Source organism: Podarcis erhardii (assembly GCF_964252035.2).
Source record: "Podarcis erhardii genome assembly, chromosome: 2".
NCBI classification, from domain to species: Eukaryota; Metazoa; Chordata; class Lepidosauria; order Squamata; family Lacertidae; genus Podarcis; species Podarcis erhardii.
In genome coordinates, this window is record NC_138498.1 from 12,240,028 (window position 1) to 12,251,316 (window position 11,289).

Consider the following 11,289-nt stretch of genomic DNA (forward strand, 5'->3'; position numbering starts at 1 on the left):
TGCAGGGTATTGAACCCTGGGCCTCCTGTGTGCAAAGCAGATGCTCTAACACTGAGCTCTGAACCAGGGACTGTCCAATACTGTCCAATATACTTTGCTACCTGAGGCAGATAAGATGACACCTCTCTCATCCCATGTACAAAAGGTGGCCAGACTGGAAGCTGAATCTTATAACGGAACAGCATCCTCCACTAAAATTTATCAAAATTTATCAATTTTCTCAAAAGTTTTCTTCTCCTGGAAAAAAGGCCTCCATGATTTTCCTGCCTGGAACCTCCCCCACACATTTGCGCACATACACAGAATAGGAGCCTCAATGGTGCCCCTCTGGAGGCTTCACCCAGGACAAAAAAACCAGGTATCTCTCCCCCCCACCCCCACCGCAAGCTATGGCACTGCCTCAGGGCACTTGAAAATTTCTTTAGGTTTTCAAGGTGTGTGTGGTTTTTGAACATAGGTGGCTGTGGGTGGTGCATGCCTTTTTCATTTCAGTAAATATTTTTCCTGCACTCTTCAGCCTCCCTTGGCCATGCTTCCTGATGTGAAAAAGCCCCATGGGATGACTTTCCTCTGGGTCTTTCTTGAAGCATGTTTAAAGTTTTTTGTATGGAAGAACCCTCAGGTATGTGAAGCCACACCAACCCCTGTGGTCTGAAATAATACAGAGTAAGCATAGGATTACTATCTTCTTGAGAATTGGGCCGTCATAAGCAACATTTTGCTAGTAAAATACAATCAGAAAGGGTAAGAGGAGGAAAACAGCCCACAATGTCGTGTTTGCTCATAAGACACAACACAGAATAGGTAGATTCTGTTCTGTACACAAGTATATCCATTGTAGGCTAGTGACAGCAGTGACTAGGACAAAAGTGGAAACAGGCTCTGAGACACTGCCTTTCTTTGGCATAAGATGCACACATTAATGTATTCATATTCCAGTTCATCCTGTCCATTGCTGAATGCTAGCAGCGTAAGACTGTATCAGATACTTCTTGGTTATCATTCCCATCTTCCAAGGAGCTTCAGTAGGTGGACATAGCTTTTGTCCTCACAGCAACCCTGTGAGTATGTTAGGAAGAGAGGAAGTGACTAGGCCAGCAAGATTAATGGATTTTCCGCCAGGGGTTCTCCAGCCCTAGTTCAGCAGTGAAATCACAGCACCACAGTGATTGGCAATGACATGTGTACAAACTATCAATCAATTATATACTTGTTTCCTTAATTTCCACAAGTAGATTAATTTATTAAAAAATCTGATATCTTCTATGGTCTTTGATGTTGCCATGAAAGATGGAGAGAGCAGGGGAGAAATGCAGGAGGAGGAGGGAGGGAGGGAGGGAGGGAGGGAGGGAGGGAGGGAGGGAGAAGAAGAAGAAGAAGAAGAAGAAGAAGAAGAAGAAGAAGAAGAAGAAGAAGAAGAAGAAGAAGAAGAAGACACAGTGAACAGAGGTTAGGAGGCAGGCAGGCAGGCAGGCAGATAGATGGACCAATGGAGAAGGAGGAGGAGGGAAGGTGGACAGGAGCAGAACATACCCCAGTGGTTGTGGAGGAAGTCACTGGCAGAGCATGAAAGTGAAAAAAAAAGCTAACTTTTTGAATTTCTGGTCCATGGTCTCTCCTGGCTTTGGAGGTGCTGATACATCTCCTTGCCAAAGCACAAGGGGCAGCGGTGGGCATTGATACACCTTCTTGCCAAGGGTGCAAGGGAGGAGGGGGTGCAGATACAATTCCTTGCCAAGGGCACAAGGGAGCCTAGGTATGCCTCTGGCTGTGAGTGCCCTGACAGGATTACTCCTCCAGAGTGACTATCCTGCACTGGCCTTCCTGCTGCCCTGCCCCTTTCCCTCCAGGTAAGTGGCAATAAGACAGCATCATGGCTCCACACAATCTATTCATCCTCCTTGCTGACAAATAAGAGGCATTATTACAGTTCAAAGAGCAACTGTGGAGCAGGGACAGAGAGGAGTCTGGCCAGGGGAGAATATGTGCCATGGAGAGATTCCTGGGAGCCAGATAGAGAGGTTGGAGGTTCGTGATTTGCTCCTAGGCATGAGAATCCCCATCCCAACATATTGGTAGACTGGGACTAAGCCACATTGGTCTCAGTGGAAGACAGAAACTTATTTTCTCAGCTTCTCATTCAGTAGCATTTGGCAATCGCCTCCCACACTGTTTTGGTACAGGCGTTCATGGCTCACATCAAGATCTGTTGTTGCCTACATATCCTACTAATAGTCAGCTATGTATATCAACTGTAGTAGTCTTCAGCTGCTCAAGAGAAGCACATTTGTTCAACATTTATACATCCTCCAAGAGGTAATTCCAAAGGAAATGAAAGCGGGAATGTCCAAAACATGTTTATAAAACAAAATGCCTTAACAAATTCTTCCTTTGTGATATTTTTTGATATGAGGCTGAACTAAGAGCACTAGATTTGGACATAGACATAGGTTGCTACAATATTAAGATAATCCTAAATGAGAGCTGAAGATTCAGTAGGTAGTTAGTTTACCTTGTTCAGCCAGTTGGGTTGCGAATTATTTTGCAAAAATATATGTAGATTATAAAAACTTTCAGTCTCTGTAAAATAAATTACCTGCTTGTTTTGTATTGTATTATGTCCCTTGGATCCTGTAGGATTACCTGCAAAATGCCTGGTAATGGGGCAGAGGAGGTACAATATCAGTGGTTATAGACAGAAGGAGATACTGGGAAGGGGTAAGGCCAGGCCATTTGAAGAGAAAGGGGATCTCAGCATTTAAGATCTGTTTCACCTTCTGGTCCTCTCTTCAACAGCAGTATTCTAAGCAGTAATGTCAACCTACTTTCATGCTTTAAGGAAATTTTAAGGCTGTTGTTTAGTGCCTAGTCAGTTCATAACAAACATTGCTCACCTGATCATTTTATTTCTTATCAATAATATGGGAAGTGCCATTTGGATTTTTCTTCCTCAAAAACTGCTGCATCCTCTCTTTCCTTTCCCTTATCTGCATGTGCGGAGCAGTGGTGACTCTTTGGCTCTCTCGGCTCCATCTTGGCAACTGAGTGTGGAACTATGCAACTCTGTATTTGTGCTCAGAATCTGAACAACCTTGAGGTGTCCGGGCAAGAAACAGTAGCTCACCTTAAGGCCCACATTGAGTCCTTGGAGGGCATTGTGCCTGAGGATCAGGTGATCCTCCTTGGTGGCACCCTCCTGGAAGATGATGTGGTCATTGGGCATCAGTGACCTCACAATGCTGGAGGTCACTGCACACATGCTGGGTGGTAAGGTCCATGGTTCCCTGGCTTGTGCTGGCAAAGTGAGAGGCCAGACCCCAAAGGTTGCTAAGCAAAAGAAGGAGGAGGAGGAGGAGGAGGAGGAGGAGGAGGAGGAGGAGGAGGAGGAGATTGGCCGTGCCAAGAGGCGCATGCAATACAACCGCTTCTTTCTCAACATTGTGCCAGGCTTTGGCAAGAAGAAGGGCCCCAATGCCAACTCCTAAGCAGCACCCAGTTACCTAACAAATCTGATCTTAGCTTGGGGAAAAAGAAAAAAGAAAAAGAAAAAAGAAACTGCTGCATCCAGGCTTGAAGGAGATAGTTTCACATAGTTCAACTCCATTTCCTTCCACTAGGCCCCACAAGATAATGTCACACTTGGCTTATGTTGTAACAAAAGCTGTTTATTCAGCTAAGAATACAGCTTCTGTGCTGGTGGCTTTCACCTCAGGGCCTTTTGCATGGTTCCCTTGCCCTGGTTGCTACTCCAAGGGTCTGAGTCCTCATGGGGCCTGCACAATCTTGTGCCAGATTTCCTACACTTCCTTCTGCCTTCTGAGCTCCTCCACTCCCTTTCCAGCTGGGGATGCCACCGCAATTCCTGTCTTACTCCCAGCTGTTTTAAGCAAATCTCCATCAAGAGTGCAAGTCATTGGCCTGAGACCTTGTCCTTTCATTTTCCAACTCTTTCCCCTACTTCATGTTGTGCCAGCATGCTTTTCCTCTTTCTTCTCTCCAGCAGCTGGATAGCTCAGTTGGTTAGAGCATGGTGCTGATAATGCCAAGGTTGGAGGTTCAGTCACAGCTGCATATTCCTGCACTGCAGGGAGTTGGACTAGATGAACCTCGGGGTCCCTCCCATCTATACGATTCTATGTTCTATGACCACCCTCTGATCAACCCTCATCTTCTTAAATCCTGGTCTCGGAGGCTTAGTATTTCCCCTATTGTTAACCAGTTATCCTCTTAGTTAGCTTCCTTGGAGTATATGGATACTCCAAGACCAACTACACTTTATCTTTACTCCTCTCTCACTTTCCTTTTCAGTGGTCTGGTGGCTTTGATAGGAAGCTGCCTTTTACTGAGTCAAACCATTTGGTCCATCCAGCTCAGCATGGTCCATACTTGGCTGGCAGTGACTCTCCACAGTTCCAGGCTGGTGACATTACCAGCCCTACCTAGAAGAAGAGTTTGGATTTGATATCCTGCTTTATCACTACCCGAAGGAGTCTCAAAGCGGCTAACAATCTCCTTTCCCTTCCTCCCCCACAACAAACACTCTGTGAGGTGAGTGGGGATGAAAGACTTCAAAGAAGTGTGACTAGCCCAAGGTCACCCAGCAGCTGCATGTGGAGGAGCGGGGACGCGAACCCGGTTCACCAGATTACGAGACTACCGCTCTTAACCACTACACCACACTAGAGACACTGGGAACTGGATCATGGACCTTCTGCACACAAGGCAGCTGCTCTGCCACTGAGCTCCAACCTTCTGATTCTCTGCAGGTGCTAACAAGTTTTGGGCTATCCCTGTGACCAATATACCCCCTAACCTCCCAGTGAGAATGCTGCAACTCCCATTATCCCCACTACCAGCACTACACACTGCTTATACTGAGAGATACTTCACATGTAACAAGAAACAATAACAGAGAATCTATATGCAACCCTAATTTAAGCTTGGTTTGAGAAAGCTTTTTTCTATTTAAGGGATGTATTCCTGCATGGGCAACCTCTTGGGAGGCCAGTGGTAGGAAGAACCAGAGCAAAAAGTGGGAATGTTCAGGGAGGCAGAAGAGGATATGTTGTTTAATAATATTCTTAGCAACTTGCACTAGCAAGTTCTATAATTTAGCAGAGTAACATTCTCTTTTTAAACTTACACAGTGGATAACTTGTTGCCAGGCTTGCTTAAGCCTCTAAAATAAGTTTCCTGGTAATTTCCCTTTATTCCCTCTTAAAAAGAATAGACACGACACAGTCTTGTATAAAAGATATAAAATAGTTTACTCACACATTCTGTTCACAGATGAATCCCAGAAGGCAGATTTAAGTCACAAAATCTATACACTTGGAATCTATCCCATAAGGAGGTAGTTCCTTTGTCCTCTCTTGGCTGGAGGCCAAGAGAGCATCTCAGGCTAAGGAGATGTTGCTTCTTTGAGGAATGGAGTCAGAGAGAGAGAGATGGTTGCCTGCCCTGTGCTATTTTGTTACCTGCACATATAAGGTCATACCCACCTCTGGTCACATGTAGAGGAAGTTTGTCGCAGCCCAGGAGGAAACAGGAAGTTTATCTACTGGCTGGACAAACATCCCTCTCTAGGAATGTTGTATTTGACTGTTCTGTGTTTCACATCCCACATGGAGTAACAGATGGACCGCATTCCAGCCACCCAAAAACCAGAGGTTTGCACCTCTCATGCATACACCTTGCCATCCCTGCAATCAAGAGGCATCATTACAGTTCAGGGCCACAACTGCATCCAGCAGGAGTGATGGAGTGAGGCACAAAACATGGACTGGGAAGGATGTGCCCTAGGGAGGATCCCAATGGCCATATGGAGAGGCTTAATGGGGATCGTATTTGGCCCCCAGGCCTGAGGTACATGCACCTATGCTTTAGGCGAATATACAAAGATTACTTTTGCATGAGTTCTTGTTATGAGTGAAGCTCTCTGCAGTGAAGATGTACAAGTTCTCCTTTTACTTAATGGCCTTGGACCAGAAAAAGAGAACTCTGAAATACTTGTGTTTCTTTTTCTTCATAACCTGTGAAGTGGTTAATTAAGAATAATTTAGTCCTTTTGAGGAAAGGACATTTCCACAAGGGACACGGTTGCATAAACACAATGTATATTTTATTGGACTTGCATCAGTTTTGATTATGTTTGATGAATGGCTTTTGACAAATGACAAATTTATACTCACATATAAAAACTGTGATTCTGAGGGAAATGTTGTGAATGTCTGAAAATAGATACACATTTTACCATTTGTCCAACATACGCCATTGAATACTGATAGTTCACTGAGTTTTTGGACATTTACAAAACATGACCAGTCCCAGACAATAGCATGCATTTTGAACAAACTGTGTTTTGAGTTAATTGCAGTTTTAAAAAAGCATTTTAAACTGCTTTTTCAAAGACAGTCTCATATACAATCCATGACAGTAGTGCAATGTGGAGATTCCTAAACCTCCATGACTCTGTTCAGAGGGAGCTGTGCATCAGCTGATGAAAGGTCTTCTGAGACTGCTTGGGCCTCCAGCGTCAAAGACAGATCAAGGAGCACACCCAAACTGCAAACATTCTTCTTAGTGGGTGTCCAGTTCTGTCTAGAACAGGTTGAATGCCACGACTCCCATGTAATATGTTAATGATTGCTGCAAAAGGATAAAGCTGCTGGACTGTCTCAAAGACCTCAGCTTTGTAAATGAGCAGACAATTTCTTCTGTGCGGTTTGGTGCCTCAAGAATTGTAGTAGATTAGTATTTTTTGTTGTCTTGTAATGTGCAACTTCTATCACTATTTGTAATAAATAAAAATGTATTAAAACTATGTCTATCTATCTATCTATCTATCATCATCATCTATATCTATCTATCATCTATCTATCTATCTATCTATCTATCTATCTATCTATCTATCTATTTATCTATCTATCATCTATCTATCATCTATCTATCTATCTATCTATCTATCTATCTATCTATCTATCTATCTAATCTATCTATCTATATCTATCTATCTATCATCTATCTATCATCTATCATCTACAGTGGTACCTCGGGTTACATACGCTTCAGGTTACATATGCTTCAGGTTACAGACTCCGCTAACCCAGAAATAGTACCTCGGGTTAAGAACTTTGCTTCAGGATGAGAAAAGAAATTGTGCAGTGACGGTGCAGCGGCAGCAGGAGGCCCCATTAGCTAAAGTGGTGCTTCAGGTTAAGAACAGTTTCAGGTTAAGAATGGACCTCCGGAACGAATTAAGTACTTAACGTGAGGTACCACTCTGTCTGTCTGTCTGTCTGTCTGTCTATCTATCTATCTATCTATCTATCTATCTATCTATCTATCATCTATCTATCTATCTATCTATCTATCTATCTATCTATCTATCATCTATCTATCTATCTATCTATCTATCTATCTATCTATCTATCTAGGTTATGCTAAGGTAGGGGTGGGTAACCTGTAACCCTCTGAGGTGTTGCTAGGCAGTGAATCCAGAAATTATACGTTTTCCTAGTTACACATAAAAGACAGCTGTGATCTCTTAAGTCAAAAGTATTTTAGTTTCCCCTTTTCACTGAAAATTCCTGCTTTCTGTATCACATTTTCTTAAAGCTAGTGTTTTTTTGCTTTTGCGCATACACACACACACAAACAAACACACACACACAAACTTATCTATAGGGAAGGTTCATGTCACTGTGAAGGATGACACCAAAAAGGACCATAAAGGGCATTAAATGGAGCAGACACAGTCCACAGCCTTCTAGTTGGCCCTTATTTAAAACATGCACATGATGTATCCCCACATATTAATATCATGTCCCATATTGCTGTCCTGGGCCAATAACTTTAAGTTTCTTGTCAATTTTTAACACAGAAATGTGGCAGGGCTGGAGCTACTAGAGATGTAGGACCATTACCATAAAGACCTGTTTGCTTGGCTGAATTTCCCATTCCAGAGCTGAGAATTGGCTTGCATCCAAGGGTGCCCTTTCGTTACCATCAAGTTTTCTCTGCTCATGGAAGGGTTGTGTGAGGAAGGTGATCCCAAATTCATCTCATTCACAATACCTTTTTGATAGCCCATTAGAGTTCACCCTCCATCCTGTTGTTGTTGTTGTTGTTTAGTTGTTTAGTCGTGTCCGACTCTTCGTGACCCCATGGACCAGAGCACGCCAGGCACTTCTGTCTTCCACTGCCTCCCACAGTTTAGTCAAACTCATGCTGGTAGCTTCGAGAACACTATCCAACCATCTCGTCCTCTGCCATCCCCTACTCCTTGTGCCCTCCGTCTTTCCCAACATCAGGGTCTTTTCCAGGGAGTCTTCTCTTCTCATGAGGTGGCCAGAGTATTGGAGTCTCAGCTTCAGGATCTGTCCTTCCAGCGAGCACTCAGGGCTGATTTCCTTCAGAATGGATAGTGTCAGGGAACTGCCATCAGAGCCAGAGGCGGAGGGAAGGCTCCAGAGGGATGCTGGAGAGGGTCCCAGTAGGGAGAGAGGCAGCCCATCCACTGGGGAAGGAAATCAGCGTAGCACCAGTGGAGGAGGGGGGGCAGATGGGGGAATCGGAGAGAAGGCTCCAGGACTCCTCGCCGGAGACCAGCGGGGAGAGCACGGGTCCTCTGCTGCCCACACCCTCCCTGTGCAGAAGACTTCCGCGCAGGGAGAGTAGGAGGAGACTGGGCGTCAAAGAACTTCTTTGCTGGAAGAAGTTCAAGAAACGCCCACTGACGGATTCTGCCAGCGATTGGGACAGCCACGGATGGGTGGCTGTCCGGACAGAAAGGGTTCACCCAGGTAACCCAGCCAGGTGTGGCGACGACTTATGCACGAGCAACTCCTAGAACCATTACAGATAGGTTTGATCTTCTTGCAGTCCATGGGAATCTCAAGAGTCTCCTCCAGCACCATAATTCAAAAGCATCAATTCTTCGGTGATCAGCCTTCTTTATGGTGTATTGTTCTGCGCTGCACTGCAATAGGTTTTCTATTAGCACTTTCTTTCAGACTCCATGTGTGCATTTTCTCCTCTGGCTTACTGTTCTTTGGATCAAAGACAAATGTCTATATGTCTTACGTCTGCAGGAACCAAAGCAACCACAACTAACATCCTCTGAGTGAGTTCACACCTGAGGTCATGTAGTACAGCAGTCACAATTGTGTCCTAGAAAGCCCGTTGTTCTAATGCAACCTCATTCATGACCTCTCTAGATGGCCTTAGGCAAGGTATCATTTCTCAACCTCAAACCCTTACAACATCAAAAGCAATACTGACCTATCGGTACTTTACAGGGTTGCTGTAAGGATTACTATAATATTGCATGTGGAACATTAAAAATATTCTGAATGACTGGGGAAATGAGGAAGGTGTCCCAGGCAAGTTCAGATAAATGAATCCAATGACTACCATGCTAGGTGATTTTACCTTCATTATGAAGACCATCACCCTGCGTTCAGAGCCAGATCTTAGAGGAGAATGGTAAATCACATGAAGAACAGCTGTTTATTTCCTTCAGCATCCACCCTGCAAATCACTGTGACTGGAGTGGCCTCAGGACACAATTCACTATGATTTCTAACTAGACCTATCTATCTATCTAAATATATAAAATCCCCTCCCCACAACTCTTCAGCCCTTCCCTCTCCTCTGCACCTCATCTGCTTTCTAGCTCTGGGAGTTCCCCCAATCAGTTTGATTTTATTTCTCAGAAAAAGAAAGGCAATAGAAAGGTGATCTATCTATCTATCTATCTATCTATCTATCTATCTAATCTATCATCTATCATCTATCTCTATCATCTACCTATCTATCTCAAGGCTGTTAGACACCTTGTTAATGGTTTACATTTTGGATCACTATATTAAACCAGTTCTCTGCCTACCGCATCTCTCAAGGATTGTTCTTTTCAGTTTACATGACACAAAGAAGTTGATTGATCCAACTAACTGTGTTGCTTCCTAGGTACATTTTTTTAACCAGAACTTTTGTAGAAGACTTCAGATAGTGACTGTTACATTAAGGCTGCAATCCTATATACACACTTCCCCTTGGGAGTACTGTAAGCCTTGTTCAACTCAACTAGACTTACCTATTAGTAGACAAACATAGGACTGAGACGTAGGCTATTAGATATGTGTGCACCACTATCCTTCTCTTTCTAAAATATCCATATACTTTTTCAGTCCTGGTGCAACATTTTCCAAATGTTGAGGGACTAAACTGAGCAAGAAGCTGGTGGACTTTTTTTTTAACATCAGAAGAGACTCTTGTTAAACCCAGGTGATATTTCAGCTCATGAAGACAAGGAAGAAGGCCAGTGGAGAATTTTAACATTACGCTAGAGACAGGAGTAGCCAAGGACTTCACAAATTTATATTTTTGTATTGGATCTATAAAGCCAAGACAGCAGGGAATTCCAGAATGCACTGTAGGCTGGTGTCTGCTTCCAGTCTTCATAGATCCACACGGATTGGAGAAATGTGTGTTAGATTATATATATTTTTAAAAAAGAACCTCATGTCTACAAAAATATTAATGTGCACCTGAGAGACGTGGAGGAATCATTTGGCAAGCACCTGTCCAGCAAACTCTTCCCCACTCCTGTTTTTACACCTTCTAAATTTCTGATCAAGAATGTCTTCTGGCCTTGAATTCCACTTTTGTTATGAGACATGAAATAGTAAACCAATATACATATACTGTTTAGTACACATGTTGATGTGTGTCTGCGAATCACACATATTTATGCAAGGACCGATATGATGTTGGGTAGTTTAGGTAACAAAATCATTTTCTGCAGCTAGCAGTCTAGGAACAATTGGAGTATAAATAGGCTTTATACGGATCCAAAATCTACCATATATGTCTGGTATGACATGATGTAATCTTTCCATGCAGTGTCCCTCAAACTGATGGATGTTTTCCAGGTGGGGAAAAGGCAATATATGTTCCAACATTGCTGACGTAAGGCTCAGTCTAGGAATGCTATGAAACAGGTGGAAACATCCATCTATTTTAGTAATTTAGGCACTTGTGCTTAAAGCTGAGTTGGCATTATCAAATAGAACTGAGCTCTTCATGTGGCTCAAACTTATATTTAGTAATAATAACTGGAGCAGTCAACTTTAGTTGATTAATCAGTGCAATGCACCAAAAGCATGCTCCAGCACTCCTACACTGGGATGTGATTAGATGTTAGGAGAGGATATATTTATTAGCTATTATCCTTCCTTCCTCATGTTTGTAAGTTCAGCAGAGTGCCATACCTTTGCAGCATTAAAT

The 11,289-nt window shown here is 43.4% G+C and overlaps 1 pseudogene across 1 annotated transcript; it reads left to right on the top strand.

Annotated features, from left to right (window-relative positions):
- Positions 1–2,897: 2,897 nt before the first annotated feature.
- LOC309334609 (ubiquitin-like FUBI-ribosomal protein eS30 fusion protein pseudogene) lies at positions 2,898–3,733 on the top strand (annotated as a pseudogene). Its single transcript has one exon. The product of its transcript is annotated as a ubiquitin-like FUBI-ribosomal protein eS30 fusion protein pseudogene (transcript).
- The last annotated feature ends 7,556 nt before the right edge of the window (positions 3,734–11,289 follow it).